General features: G+C 39.2%; 1 protein-coding gene across 1 annotated transcript in view; it reads left to right on the top strand.

Annotated features, from left to right (window-relative positions):
• The first annotated feature begins 11,655 nt into the window (after positions 1-11,655).
• PALMD (palmdelphin) overlaps positions 11,656-15,897 on the top strand; it is a 47,485-nt gene continuing 43,243 nt past the window's right edge. Inside the window, exon 1 of the mRNA XM_072343279.1 lies at positions 11,656-11,758. The gene's annotated coding sequence lies outside the window, so the exon portion shown is untranslated. The remainder of the gene's footprint in view (positions 11,759-15,897) is intronic.

Consider the following 15,897-nt stretch of genomic DNA (forward strand, 5'->3'; position numbering starts at 1 on the left):
AGGTTGGCACAGTAAATGCATGAAATAAAATTACTTCCTGCCTCAAAGAGGTTACACTTCAAGCATACATGACAACAGATGGAGAAAACCCTGGAGGATTAATATTGCATGCACCAGAAGAGACTATTCTCACCACGCTTCAATTAGGCTGTATGCTCTTGCTACTTGTATTGAAGAGTCCTTGGTCCAAAACCACATCTTGAAGGACTGGAGATGAAATTAGATTTTCTCTCACATTCTGCAGATTGAGTGCTTCCTCCCACACATTTCATTATACTGCTGTCAAAGTTCATTCTCACTGGCATTGTCATTTTTGTTTGGAAAATGTTTTCAGATTACGGGAGGCTGCAATGGAAAGAACCGCTAACACAAATTTGGCAGACTTTTCTGTAAGCAGCAAAAACAAACTGCCTGCATTGCTGGCACGACAATCAGCACATCTCCCTTGTAAAGGTATTTGTTTCCTCAACAAAAGCAGAGCAGCACAGAACATAGCTGCATCAGTAGTCATCGTTTGTTTTTGCATCTACACAACTTTGGTCAGTGACAGAAGAAAAGGAGAACTTAGTAAAGTCTATTTTGTTCTGCTTGAATATGCAGTGTCTTGAGTGTTACTGCAGCAAACTACTGACCTGAAAATCCAGATGGTTTGTTAACAACGCTCTTACAAGTGATTTTCACTCTGACCAAGGCGATATATAATCCATTATACTTGTCTCTACTGAGAAGTACTTCTGGCATATCTCAGACACATCACAGAGTGGTTTTTGTTTTTGAGAAAGTTTGCTTCTTCTTACATCTGATTTATTTGAACTTCCATTGAAGGACTAATCAAACCAAAAGAACTTTCTGTTGTAGCCTGTGTGTGGACCAGATGCGCTTCTGTTGATTTTGCTGAGAGATTTCTCCCAGTGGATTTGAACTGGGAACGTGAACAGGCCATATGGTAGTAAAGATAATTTACATAGAACTTTTTATCAGCAAATATCACAAAGCACCTTGCAAATCACCTGCTGTACAGGAAGAGTTTCACTCAGAACTGCAATGCAAATACCTTTGGGGTAAAACTTGGCAAATATAACAGCCTGCAATAATGCTAGGAAACAACTTGCAATGCTGTGAAGACTAAAATCATAGCAAATTGAAACTGTGGAAGGAATATTGGTTGACAAATTATAGTCACAAATCAGTTTTAAACTGAACAATTTGACCCCTTATGGGAAGCGATAATTTATGAAAGCTACTTTCTTCCTTTTGATAAATGCATAAATGTATATGTATAATTTTAATGCCATTGTACAAAAAAGAAAGCTCTACTATTTCTTATATGTAGTATTGGGAGGTAGTTTGAGTGGTTCTGGGCAGTTTCTGGTACTATCCTGCATCTCACTACACATTAGAATTAACATGACAGCAGTTATCTCAAGTAAAGTATTCTTTCTGTCCATCCTAAGAAAAAGAACAGAAGAGAAAGAATGCAGGATAGAGTGCAGCACACATTGGAACTGGCAGTGAAATTAGTACCTGATTTTCAAATGAAACAACTTATAATTGCTAAGTAAGGTCTATTTCACAAAAATGTCACTTTCTTTGGTTACCATTCTACCACTTTCAGATTGATGCTTTGTTTCAGCCTAGAATCTCTATCTTATCTCCTGTAGATGTATTCATGTTATATCTATGTGCTGTGAGAAGACAGTTGCAAACACTATGCAAAAGAATAAGTAGAAATCGTAGGCATACAACTTAAGTTATGCTGTATATTTATAGAACCTATGGAAGAAAGTTCTACAAAATCACAATTCTGTGATTCTGTGAAAATCACTTCATTTAAAAAGAAACAAGAATTGTATCTTCATTTAAGGGGATTTTGTGATGAAGGTTTGCAAGGAACCCAGGAGTTCAGCTGCCATTGCCTGCGTTTTGATTTTCTCTTTTGAATAGCTGCTGCCCTCCATGTGCAGAAATCCTGTTCACACAGTGTAACAGCACTCTTAGTACTGTGCTTAGCTTCATAAACTAGCCACAGTGGTCCTCCTCCTAGAAAGCAGGAAGATGTAAAGACAGTATTACTATTACAGCTTCCATAGTAAACCATCAGCAGGTGCTGTCCTCAGTGTAACACAAGTTACCTTTTGTAGCCAAGAGAGCAGCATTTCCAGCACAGTATTAGCTGCAAAACTGCATATTGAACCAGCTACAAATTGGGAGCAAAGTGTTTTCTTCAAGATGTTCAACTGCTTAAAATTGACTGTGGCAACATTTCCTGTTTGCTCTGAAGGGAGAACAGCAGAGATGCACAACAAAAACAACAGTGCTTTGCTGTCTTGGAAATTATGGGTTAGAAGAGATCGTAAGGATATCGTGAATAGAAACACACATCTCTGGAGGGAACGATGCAGCTATATGTTGAGGTTCTGTGTGCTTACCCCTGACATGCCTAATTGCCATTCTTGGAAAATGTGCACTACCAGTGTCACTCCACAATTACAATGCCCATTTTCATGGTTCCGTTTTGTTTGCTCTCTTGATTGCAGTACTTGCAATCAGATACAGAACAGGACAAATACAGAACACTCAGCCTCCAGGGGTAGGGTTTTTTTAATATTATTATTTCATTTTATTTTTAAAGCAAGAGTCACATTCAACTAAAAAGATGTGAAAAGCTATTATTAAGCTACATTTAAAATGTTTAATGGCACCACATGCTGACTCAGAAATTCCTCTCCTTGAAGCATATACAAAGTACAGGGTCTAATTGTAAATGCTTTATTACTGTGTTGATAAATGCACCACATCATTCATTCTTTTCCAGAAAAAAAAAAAAAAATCATATAAGCCTTTTTTAAAATAAATTTAAAACATAAAACACCAATGTATCTATTCAGGAGAGCAATCTGGCTAGTATTTCTCATTATACCCAGAGATGTATTCTAAATTCTATCTTGGAGAATGAGCTGATTTATTACATAGCTTATGAAAGATCAGCACACGAACACAACACAATAATTGTCTTCTTTTCTCCTTTCTTAGTGCCATAAACTTGTATCTCAAAAGCCACTGCTGAAGTGAGGGATGAGATGGAAAGGTTGAACTCTGACTCCATGTTCAAGAACGGGTCTGTTGCTATTTAACCCAGGAATTTTCTCAGTCTTCTTTGCATTCTATGCTGCCATCATCTGGTTCCTTTCATAAAATCTGACATTTTATAACTCTTATCTCTAAATTTGCTTTTTTTTTTCCCCTGGGCAAAAATATTCAGTGCTTTTCCTGATAGTATTTCACAATTAGGATTTGTCTTTGTCCAAGCCACAAGCCATTCTCTCCATCTACCACACTCCCAGTATATTTACCCAGCCTCCTGGTAAGGCAGGCAGCTCCCTTTGCCTAACTAGCACTCAGTAGAAAGAAGAGATGTTGAACGATGAGTCTTTTCATACTCAGATCAACTGCTCAGATTCCAGTGCCTCTCAGCCATACGCCAAAGATATCCCGTTAACAAGCTAGTTATCTTTAGCATGCCAGCCCCCAGCATCCTGACTGTCATCCTTACCTGAGGAATGCAGATATCTGCATGTTGCACATGGATCAGGGCCATCCCAGATTCATGTATAGACTATGAGAGCAGCTCTGTCCTGGTGGACAAAAAGCTGGACTTGAGCCATCAGTGTATGCTTGCAGTCCAGAAGGCCAGCTCTATGCTGGGCTGCATCCAAAGAGTGGAGGCCAGCAAGGAGAGGAAGGTGATAGCCCCCTTCTGCTTCTTCCCTTGTGAGGCCCCATCTGGAGTACTGTGTCCAGTCCTGAGGCACCTGGGACAAGGACACAGAGCTGTTTGAACAGGAGGGCCACAGAGGTGATCAGAGGGCTGGAGCAATTGAGAGAGCTGTGTTTGTTTAGCTTGGAGAAGAGAAGGCTCTAGGGAGACCTCATTGTGGCCTTCCAGTAATTGAAGGGTCTTAAAAGCAGGAGGGGCTCTGACCTTTTACATGGTAAAAATGTATCATGATAAAAAGGTATCATGATAGCAACAGGACAAGGGGAAACGGCTTAAAACTCATAGAGAGGAAATTCAGGTTAGATGTCAGGAATAAATTGTCAGAGGGTAGTGAGGCACCAGAACAGACTGCCCAGAAGTGTGGAATTGTTCCAGTCAGCTTACAGTTGGTCCAAAGCCACACTGCTTCAAAGAGGTCACAACCTTCACCTCCTTCCCTTTCAACTGGCAACCAAAGCGCTGCATAGAGATTCAGAAGCGCTGATCTGTCTGCAAGTTTTCTGATGGCTGTTAAAACTCTCAGTGAACATGAAAGCACTAACATTAAAGCAAACAGGAGGGAGGAGACTACACAATGAACTTTGCTTCATCTCTGGATTACAGCACACCACTGTGGGTCCTCTGGAAAGTCTTTTCCAGCATTTCCAGTGCCTGGGCTTTGCGTTTACTCTCTGCTCTTCATAGGAGCCCTCTGGTCTCTACCCATGTCACACAAAAGCCTACTCAGCAGAACACACTCAGCTGCTCCCAGAAATGTTGCTGCCTTGTCTACCTGCCAAAGGATTCACCCAACCTGTTAAACAGGTAGCCAGGACAGGGAAACAAGGTTGCCTTCTGACTAGCTATGCTCCACCTGACAGAGTGGAACAGAAAGATGCCAAGCTACATAGTATGATTCTGTTGTACACAAACTGCAAACTGAACTGCAAACTAATAAACAAAACTCATAGCCTCTGCCATACAACACACTCACAGAATCAACTGGGCTAATGCTTGCTGTTCTTTACATAACACGAATTGATCACCATAGGGAGATAACAGCATGGTGTAACTGGGAGACATTCCAATATGCTTTTCTTCATCCTTTTTCTTGAACTGTTGCCCAGCAGAGGTAGGTTGGATAAGGCTCTTCTGGAGGTTTGTGTGCACATCTTTTCAGAGTACAGGAATTACTGCATACAGTGTAAAGTTTCAGGCCTGTAAATTAGAATTAACAAGTCTTGGGGCAAACCAGAAGGGAAGAAAGAAAAAGGAAAAAGAAAAAAGAAAAAGGAAATGGAAAAAGGAAAAGGGGCATATTTCCATACAGACACTAAGGAAAGACAAACCTACCTCCAGACAAAACAAAAATGAAACAGGAGGAGGAAGACATACTTGATCTTAAAAACCTAAATAATTTCTGCTTGTGGTTAATTCCTGCAGCTGAATCCTGAAGAATTCTTTGGAAACAAAACTGAAAATAAATAGAAACTTATTTAATGAGCAAAATAAAACCGTGGCTAATACTGGATATGCAGGAATCTCCTGGCATTCTGCTCGAGTACTAACTTCAAATTACAGTGTTCTGGAATTTTCAGATTCTCTATTTGCTATTCATTTTTGTATTGAAAGACTGGAGGAGGGGAAAACAAGCTGGAAGATATGAGAGGTGAATCTATCCTCCATTTTGAATTCCAGTCTGAAATAGACCTGAATCAGTCGTGTCTTGAGCATTGCTGTGTGCCTCCCCTAAAATGCTCCTGTGACCTAAACATTAGATGAATGCCTCCCTCGTGCATCCTGACAGAACTGGGCTGAGGTCTTCAGACCAATTTAGGAACCATCAGAAATGGAACTGGGCTCTGAAATCTTGAAAGTCCCAGTCCTAAAGAAGCAATTAAAAAAGAGCAAATGTGCAGTTCTGAAAATATATACTTAAGTAAACACAGATAAATATTGGAGACTTTAGGAAATACCTTACATTCAGGTGTTTGCAGAGGAAAAGCAGGCAGGTTCTATATCAGCTATATATATATTATCTCTAGTATTTATTTCGTATACAGCCAATTTTCCTAGCCTTGACCTATAAAGTTTAGGAGGAGCTTAGGACATAGTGAAGCAAACAGTGCAGAGATCAGTTGTGCCACATATTCCTTTACTTGTGGGTTAAAGAAAACAAAGTATGCTTCACTTCACTTTCCAAGCAGGTTGTTTGTGTTGCTGGAGAGTGCTGATGCTCTGTAATATCTGAGGAAGTCAGCATTAGGACTGTATACACTGTATTCCTCCTTGCTTTCTTAATAAAAGAATAATGAGCTCAGTGGTGCAGAAGCAACACAACATGCTGCTATGAAGGAGACCTCAAAGCCCACTCAGCTGCTTCACTGGTGTATATTAAAATTAATGAGTTTCTGCTACAGAAGGAAAGAGGTGTCCTTACATGAGAATGAGATCTATGATCTATGTATTGCAGCACAACTGCTGAGCATGGAAAACTGCACAAGCTCAGTCTCAAAGAATAAATTTCTTTTAATAGAAGTTAGGATGGACTGAAGATTCTATGTATTAAAAGAGGAGGTAGAAGAGCTTTTCATTTGCATCTTAAACACCTTCCTATTAGTAAAGAGTGGAATTCCGCTATAGCTCTCTTTTCTATCCCATTCATATAGCTAACAGAGCAAAAAATTTGCAATATTGAATGCCAGTCTGCACCCGAGGCTGCTAACTCAGCCAATGTAGGCACAATTTAATGGATCTCAATTACAAAGCCCTTACTTTTGTGTACGGGAACATCTACGTGGAGGTCATCACGTTTCATTAATAATTTTGATTAACACATCCTTCACAGTGGTTTTGAGCTTTCAATGCTTCCCAATTAATGAAGCAAACTTTTGAAGAAGCTATTAGCTTAGTACATAATACAGTTACAAAATAGTGCACTTTCATTAAGACAGCTCAATGTTAACTGAAATTTTTCAAGGCTTCATCCAGCTGCAAAAAGAGGTTAATAATCACTGCTACACTAACATCTCCTTGAGGCTTATTTCCTGCCTCAGAGTTCTAGTGAGAAACAAAATGACTAAAACATCTAGAAGCTGAATTTCAGGGAGATTGGCATCCAACATCTTTTATTTAGAGCACTGTGCTCCTGACTGCTGTTAGAGGACTCCCTACCACTGATACCATTTCAGAGGGAAAACTTGCAGCCTTCTTACCGAGGACTCCCTCCTCTCTGTGACTCTTGCATTTAAACAACCATCATAGCACCCTTTGAGGGGTGCAGAACCAACATCAGACACTGTGAGGCAGATCTAAGAAACCAGGTGCTTCTGCTGTGTCTCGGTTTGAGCACTTTTGCAGTCTCTTGAGCTAAGGCAATTAAATAAGCAATCAATTTTGTGAATTATTTGGAAAAATAATCCTCTGGGGAGAGCACAGATCCTGTCCTGTCACCATTCAAGCCTGAAGACTTGGGCCTTTCAGATCCAGAATACAAAGAGCCAGTGAAATTCAATTCTACATGCAGTCAGAAATAGCAAGTTTTGTATGTGAACAGCATATCAAAAATTTAGCAAGTTCAGATTGAACTATTTGTTTAAAAAGATCTGGCTGGAGAATGCTTTTACTATAGGTACTTGACCAAGTACTTGCCTCAAACCTTAAGGAACATCAGTTTCTTTAAGTGATGGAGATACATTAACCTCAAATATCTAAGCTAGATTCAACCATAGTACAGAATTCCAAGTGCAAAATCATGGTAAAACTAAAAAAACCCTGGACCACCTCAAATCTGCTCTGAAATGTCCTGTAGGAAACAAATATTACTGGCTTGCTTGGTGTCAAGTATCTTGAGCAATTCAGAGTTGACATTTTTGCTCATTTCATTTCAGAGCTCATTACAACTTTATGGGAACTTTAGCTGACCTTTTATAGAGGGAAAATAAATTTTAAAAATAAATAAATAAACACATGAAGGGGGGGGGGGGGGGGGGGGAAAGATGTAATGAAGCACCAGCAACTGAATCTGCTAATGTGGACAACTTTCAAATATACCTTTTTTTTTCCTCCTATGTCTGTAATTTGTACCTGGCATCTTTGCCATGTCTCTGACTCTGATCTTGGTTCTTTCACAATTTGTTTGTCTCGGTCTACAAACTGCTTCTGTTCTAATGTAATCAGGTTCAGCCTGTTAACAGTATGATGTAAAGGCCAGTTATTTTGCTTATCTCATTAAAATCCAGAAATCTGCTATGCTGCCATGGCATTAAACTTCAGTCCATCTAGGGGCATTTCATTAGGAATGCATTAGTTCATTGTTCCTGAAGTTTATTTTTCATTTAGACATGTTAGCATTCTCAAAAAGATACCACATGTAGGAACATGACATTCAAAGGTCAACCTCTATAACTTCTTTCTGGAGGAAGTTTTTGGGAATGTAAGAAAGAAAATGAAAATGCATCCCAGAAGATTTCAGAGATGGTGTAAGAATACTTCTGTCATTTCTCTGTTGCTTGCTGGCAAACATCTTTTTGCCTCTTTCTCTTCTCCCCTGCTTTCTTAGGATGGACAAGCCTGAAGTTAAGCTCCAGATCAACTGCCAAGAAAGTCTAGAGAAATATGATCCCAAAAACAGTTGATTCCATCTTCTCTAATTTAGGTAATTCAAAACCCCAACACTGAGCATCCTGCTGTGTATTTGATAAGACCTCAGACTCGCCTCTGGCAAAAAAAAATAAAATAAAATAAAAAATTAAAAAAAAAAAATTCTTTCTCCTTCTCTTCCAAAAAAGGAAATATGCCTCTGGATGTGTGAGGTCACAAAAACAAAACAAACAAAAACACAGTAGCAAGGACTGGGCTCCACTAGAAACAGATCTGTAAAATGCAAGAGTTGGAGCTGACTACCTGACATCCTTGCTATACGTGTTTTAGGGGGTTACCTCAAACAGATTTATCAGGTCCTATTACAGACTCAATGCACTTGGTCAACAACAGACCTGTGTCCTGGGACACAGTGTTCTCTTCAGATTCATCTGAAAGAAATCCAGTGAAAGCACACCAAGACTTCCCCACAATGTGAATCAAAACGTGTTTGGGAGAAGCACGGGACAAGCAGATTGACTTCAAAAGTGCATTCCTGATCCAAACTAGAACACTGATCTAGGCACACTAGAAGTACTGTATGAGATCCTAACAGCTGAACAGACTGAGGAATAAAATATACTTAGTGCCCAGAAATACTCCTCTGACAGAGGTATCAGAATGAATCTTCCAAGGTGAGAAGATGAAATGTGAAAAACAAACTAGATGGGCAGGGAATTTTTTAAATTAGACATATTGGAATAAGGCATTTTGAAGCAGTTTTGCTCCCTCTAAGAATAAAATCTGCCTTCAAATTTAAAAAAATAAAATAAAATAAAATAAAAAGAGGTAATTTACAGGCTGAAGATCTTAACCACTCTCAGCTTGTCCAGGCTTTGTCACACAGAGTTAACCAGATGTATTTTGTTATGCCTAGAGAGAAATAAGACTCTTCTGTTACTCAGACAGAAATGAAAACAAAACTTCAATGCAATCTATATTCAGCAGTCTACAATAGGCTGGAAAATATTAGCCATTGTATATATATTTGTAAATAGAATTATCAAGGCTGGGAAAGGTCTCTAAGATAATCTAGTCCAACCATCCACCTACCACAATGCCTGCTAAACCACATCACTTAGTACCACATCTCCACATTTCCTGAACATCTCCAGAAAGGGCAACTCAGCCACCTTCCTGGGCAGCCCGTTCCAGTGCCTGGACACTCTTTTGGAGAAGTTTTTCCCAATATTCAACCAGAACCTCCCACGGCACAACTTGAAACCATTGCTTCTTGCCCTGTCTTGCCCTATCACCAGCTTCATTGCACTTCTCTGAACATGTTCTAGGGTCTCCGTGTCTTTCTTGTAGTGTGGGGTCCAAAACTGAAACCAGTTCTCAAGATGCAGCCTCACCAGAGCTGAATACAGAGGAACGATCACTTCCCTGCTCCTGCTGGCAACACTATTTCTGATACAAACCAAAATGCCATTGGCCTTCTCAGCTACCTGGGCACACTGCTGGCTCATGTTCAGGCAAGTATCAACCAACACCCCGTTGTTTTCCCCTGCAGGGTCTTCCAGCCACTCTGTCCCAAGCCTGTAGTGTTGCTCAGGATTATGACTAAAGTCCCATCAGTCTCAGCCCAGCAATCCAGGCTGTCCAGGTCACATATTTGTTTGGAAATATTTACACACTTAAGAGGAGGGCAGCTAGATTTCTATTGCTTCAGATCACATTGAATCAGAGCAGCACATCAGTCTCAGATGAAAGCCTGGCACTACTTATAGGAAAATGACACATAGGAAATGACACAGTGAGGGTGGGTCACTTTCACACACAACAAAATTAAACAAGATATTATTAAAGATAACATATAAATTAATAACAAGAATACTAATCTGAGAGATGATGCAGTGCCAGATGAGTCATTCTTTATCCATTTGAGTGGCTCAGTATCCTTAAATGATCAAGGATAATATTTTCAAATCTGTATTGATTTTCAGTCAGGACACGCACTTGCATTTCGACATTGTTGTAACATACCCCAGTTCAAAGGGTCTACTTATGTACAGCTCTTGACTGAGCCAGATACCATTTTATGCCAACAGGTAGAATGCCACGTATATATTTTCAAAGATATCATAACAGGTAGGAGGGAAAAATACTCAAAACCAAGCTCCTTTGTTTCTATCGCAGTGAGAAGCACAAGTACTTCAGTGAATTCAGACTCTCACACGGCTCCAGGCATAACTGCACTGAGGCACCAGCAGTTAACGATTAAGCTCACCGTCGCCCCGCAGTGCCCAAGGACACGGGCACGCGCCCAGCCGGGCACAGCGGCCGCGCAGCACAGAGCGCAGCGGGACACGGGAGCTCCGCCAGGGGGAGCCGGCACTGCGCTGCGGAGCGAGGGGCTCCTGCGAAGCGCGGTCATCACTGCGTCCTTAGCTCACCGTGCTTACTAAAGCGCTTTTCCCGGCTTATCAATCTGTCCAACATACAACATGAATATTTGAGACCACGTATTTTTTTGGGCAAATGCTTCACAGACATTCTGTTTTGGAGGTACATGGTGAACCTTCCCAGTCTGAGCCATTGCCCCAGGAGCCAGGTGTGGCATCCTGGCAAACGTGGAGGTACATTTCCTTCCATTCTTCACATACCACAAGAGCTGTAAATCAAGTGTCATGGAAGTTGACATAGGAAAATTGAAGAGCTGCCATGAAATTATTACCTTTAAAGCAACTTTGCATGAAGCAAAACATATCAATTCCACGTCCAATATCACATACGCACATCATATCTGCAAGAAACTGTAGCATCCCTGATCACAGGCATTCAATTTTAGAATGCATTCACTCTGATTTTTCTAGAAGACTGTCAGTATATATAGTTCATGATATGAAAGTTTATCACTTGGGTTCCAAGCCAGCTTTTATCACCTGCCTAACATCCAGCAGCTACAGTAAGTCATCATGCTTTACCTCACCCACTAATTTAGTTAGGCTTTGTCCAGAACAAAGGGCTCCAATAAATGCCAAAGGGCTGCACCTGCTTACAAATCACACAGACCCAAGTTTCTTATGCAGCGAGTTAAATATTTACTAGAATATAACCAGCAAGCAAATCAGTAGTTCTCTTAGATAATAAACTGATTTTTAGAGGAAGTATCTTTAGCAAGTATTTCTCAGACCCACCACTGCCATTACTACAATCTCTCTTTCCATCTGCTTTTCTTCACAAAATGGTCAGACTTTGCCTGGATGCATGAATGAATAAAGCACTGTAACAGCACCAAGCGGATTTATCTCAGACCATACATCTTTTGGTGCTCTGCCATCTGCAAAGTGGTAGTGAGAAACGTGACATCAAAATACAGGCTGATGCTTTTGTTTCTGGACACCAAAGACACAAAAGGTAAGATCCCCACTTACAGGCTCTATACTGCTCTTAGGAAATGTGACAATCAAAATCTGCCTTTCCACTGTATTTTGATTTTACTCTTTATTGTGCTTTTCTCTTTCTTATTAAAAAAATAATAATAATTTTAAAAATCCTGTTTCATACATGAACAATTATGATGTGAATTTGGATGTTGAGTTATTATGCATCTGGATGTGGGAGGACAGGACAAGAACAAACTGGATTGATCCAGAACAGCCTTAATGTTTTTGTGCCAGTTCACAGTAGACAGAATTTACTTTTAAGTTAGAAACAAACAAATCTTAAAATATTAGTGTGACTGTAACTGTTCTTGGGACATGAGGAAAGTGGGAAGAGAAGATGGAAAGGCAGGTGGCAAACAAAAGACAGGAATGTTGAAACATAAATAAATTTAATTCCATTGTTCTAAACCTACTTCTGTTTGTCAAATCACACAGAATAATTTCAGACAGAACACTGTGTGGTCTCTCTGGGAAGAAAGATAACTTTAGTCATTTTTGCCTGTTTTATGACAAATTATAGCCTCTAATGTCAATAGTTTTGGTAGAAAGATTTGCACATTTTATATAAATAAGCAGATGAATTATAAGAATTATACAGTATTTAACAAATAGCACACTTATTTTTTCCCCTTTCTCACTAGTTTAACTTCAGCCATTATTGGCTTTTATTTCATTTAAGTAATGCATATTGCGTATTATATGGAGTTTTTCCTTGATATGCTTAGGTACAAAGTTAGTTATTATGTTCCTCCATAGCTTACTATGGGTTATATCCACTCTAGGAATGCAGAATCTCAGTTCTGTTATCAATGCACCATGTACAACATAAGAGAAAGGGATCCTAGCACAGAAAGCAAACAGTTGCAGTGATGAAAAAGTAAGAACAAAGTCCATGAACACAAGGTATGAATTACCAGCACATTTTGTCAAACCCTGAATTAGTGGTAGGTGTGCTTACATTGCAATTTTTGCTCAAGAAGTGGACATCTACATTACGTTATGTCAGTGAAGATGTTGTGCCTACAGCTGTAGCAAAATATGCAAAGAAGTTATAAGAGTGTTGAAATTATGAATAAGAATTTTAAATTGCATTTATAGACACCATTAACATGAATTGGTCTAAAATAAAATCATTTATTTTTAGAAATGATGCAGATAGGAGCAGATAAATGGAGGAAGATAGATCCCTAATCTGTTTGCATCTCTTTAAAAGCAAGGAAGAATACCATAATCAATAGAAAAAATAAATATATGAAAGAAGACTTCTACTCTCACTATCTAAACAATCTGTTGCTATAGGAGGCTGCTGAAATCTGTGACTCCATATTAAGAAAGGGACAAAGTAGTTATTTCCAGAAATTTCAGGTATAATTAAGACATCAGTTTTGTGTAAGAACTATTTAAAGTTTTAGAATTCAAGCCAACAACTAATTGCTACAGATGAGGCTAAACCTCCTGAGAGAAGGAGAAAGGGCAGATTATTCCATATCTGCCTGCTATGAGGCTGACAGGACTTTGTCAAGAGCTGGATGGCATGTCATTGCCAAAGGGTTAATAGACATCTTAGTACCAGCTCTGTTCTCTTTCAGGATAGCATTCCATTTTTTTTTTTTTCTTTCTAGATTTGACAGTTATCAGCAGTTGAAATACAGTTACAGTACTGAATGCTCACATTAGAAGTATAAAGCCTGTACACATTAACATGAAAATGCAACATAACGCTTGTGTTCAGGTTGCAGCACTCATTTAATGTATTTGCAAAGTCTGTGGAATCTAATTTGCTTACAGTTAGAGCTGTTCTAACCTGCATTCAAAAAACAAACAAAATAAAGAAAAAAAAAAAGAAAAAGAAAAGAAGCGAGTATATTGTTTTGTCAACAGGAAAATTAGCACAGCAGAAAGAGGTTCTGTAATTAGCAGAGGGAGTCAGCCACTTTCAGAGCAATTCATCAGTTTCAAAATGGTGAAAGTGCCCTCCAGAGGTTCCCATCTCCACTTACTGCATGCAGTAGCAATCCAAAGTCTAAGTTAAATCCATTATGAACTGCAGAAATTTTCTTATCAAATTGGTGGAATGACACTCTCCAACAAAATCCTAATCAACATTGGTACATAATTAGTTTAATCTCAGAACATCCACCTCAACAAAGAACTGGTCTGCTGACTTCATCTGAGAAGTTTTAAGCAGATCCCATTGAACACATAGTGAAGACTTTTGCCGATTCACAGTTGTGTAAACATCATCCACATACAAATGAAAATAAATCTAACTTCAGGCAACTCCTGCCTTCAGAGAAGGCTGAAATCAAATTCTGGAAGCTTCAGTCCAACAAGCTGCCACTGACACCCATCCTTTCCTTGGGAATGCCTGAATTTGTTCCACAGGCATCTCTGGTCCTGTTGGCTGGAAGTCATGATAAACTCATCTCAGAAATCCAAGATGTACAAAAAATATAGAGGTTCTCCAGTTTTTCAGCAGTGATCTACGGTCATTCATTTTCTAATTTGCATCAGAAATATATATTTTTTAAAATCACATCTACAATTATCTCCCATAGCTTACTGCTTCATTAGCAAGCCCTGACTCCCATAAATGTTAGTCTCAGACTTGCCCTCTAAAGCTAATGGATTCTCACACAAACTGCAACACTTTAACACAAAGTCAATTCACACTGATTTTGCATCAGAAAAGGGAATATTCAAGAAGGATCAGAAAGGGAAGATATCCCATATAGCAATCTCCAACAGCACACTAAAACTTTCCATAACAATGAAATACTTTGCTAATACACACCTGAGGGATTTCATTTCATTCTGCAGTTATGAAAGAGTTTAACTGCCACTCGCATGTCAGAACAGGCAGACATTTTCAGCAACAGGATTCCTTATGTCATAAGTACACAGAATGTGGCTATATAGAGCAAAAGTCAAATAGCAAAGAGCAGAGCTGTGATTGCCTGGCACCATCTGTGTCACCTGCAGAATTCAGCCTAGGACTTGTGGAATCAGTCACAAATGCTGCACAACTGATAACAAAGCTTATCTGTGCACAAAGCAGCAAGATCCTTCGTTAATATAAGTATTAGGATGCAGCAAAGAAAAGGTGTAACAGGTCACACCGTGAAATCTCAAAGTAGAAGTGTTCAAGAGAGGAAGGCTGGGCACTAAGGGAAGTCTGGACTGACTCAGAGTGACAGTAATAACAGCCTGTTTGACTGTAGTCTGTCAGTGCACACTGTTTCCAGCAGTGTTACATAGCAGCAGCGATGCTGGTGATCATAGTTCAACACACATCCTGCTGTTTCCAGGTAGTATTTTCTATAAAAAAAAAAAACAACAAAACAAAGTAACCTCATGGAGGCATTTGAACCAAAGTAAATTGATCTGTACAATCATGCTCAGAACTGCAGATTCAAATCTTCGTCTTGTTCAAAGATACTTCAAGTTTTGGAATTCCAAGCAGAATTCACAATTTGATGTAGAAATGTAGTTTGAGATTCTCTATCGCTGTACATTTCCACACAGGCCTGTGAACAATGTCGTTTCTAGCAAACACCATGAAAGTGTAGTTACAGCTTTTTTATACCTATAGCAGTGAATCTTCATTTATCCTCTTGGAAAGCTTTCCTTTACTCTGCTATAGCCAGCACAGTTCTTTTATTCTATTTAATACTGCTTGTGTACACTCCAAAATAACTTTCCATACTGAATGCTAAATGGATTACATGAATCAAGTTTCTCAAAAGCTAGATAGCAAGCATTAAGTATGAAAGGGAAACCTACTCAGTAGCACCTATCTATTAACCACTAGCTAGGAGGATTCAATCATCCCACTTCATACACTGACCGAGAGGCACTGCAACAGCATCAGATTACCCAGCTCCAATAAAGGAAAATTCCTAGCACAGGAAGGTCTCACACTTAAATAGATGATAATGTTTAGTCCAAAATTTAAAGGGCATAGAGCAGTACGCAAACAACTTCAGAAGCATTAGATTATGGATTCATTGTGGTATACGTTGAACTAAAACTCATGATGCTATGCTAATAGCCTAATTCTTTAAATTCATAACATTTTCTACTTTAGACAAACCAAACATTGGAAAAAAC

The sequence above is a fragment of the Excalfactoria chinensis genome, chromosome 8, assembly GCF_039878825.1.
Source record: "Excalfactoria chinensis isolate bCotChi1 chromosome 8, bCotChi1.hap2, whole genome shotgun sequence".
Taxonomy (NCBI): Eukaryota; Metazoa; Chordata; class Aves; order Galliformes; family Phasianidae; genus Excalfactoria; species Excalfactoria chinensis.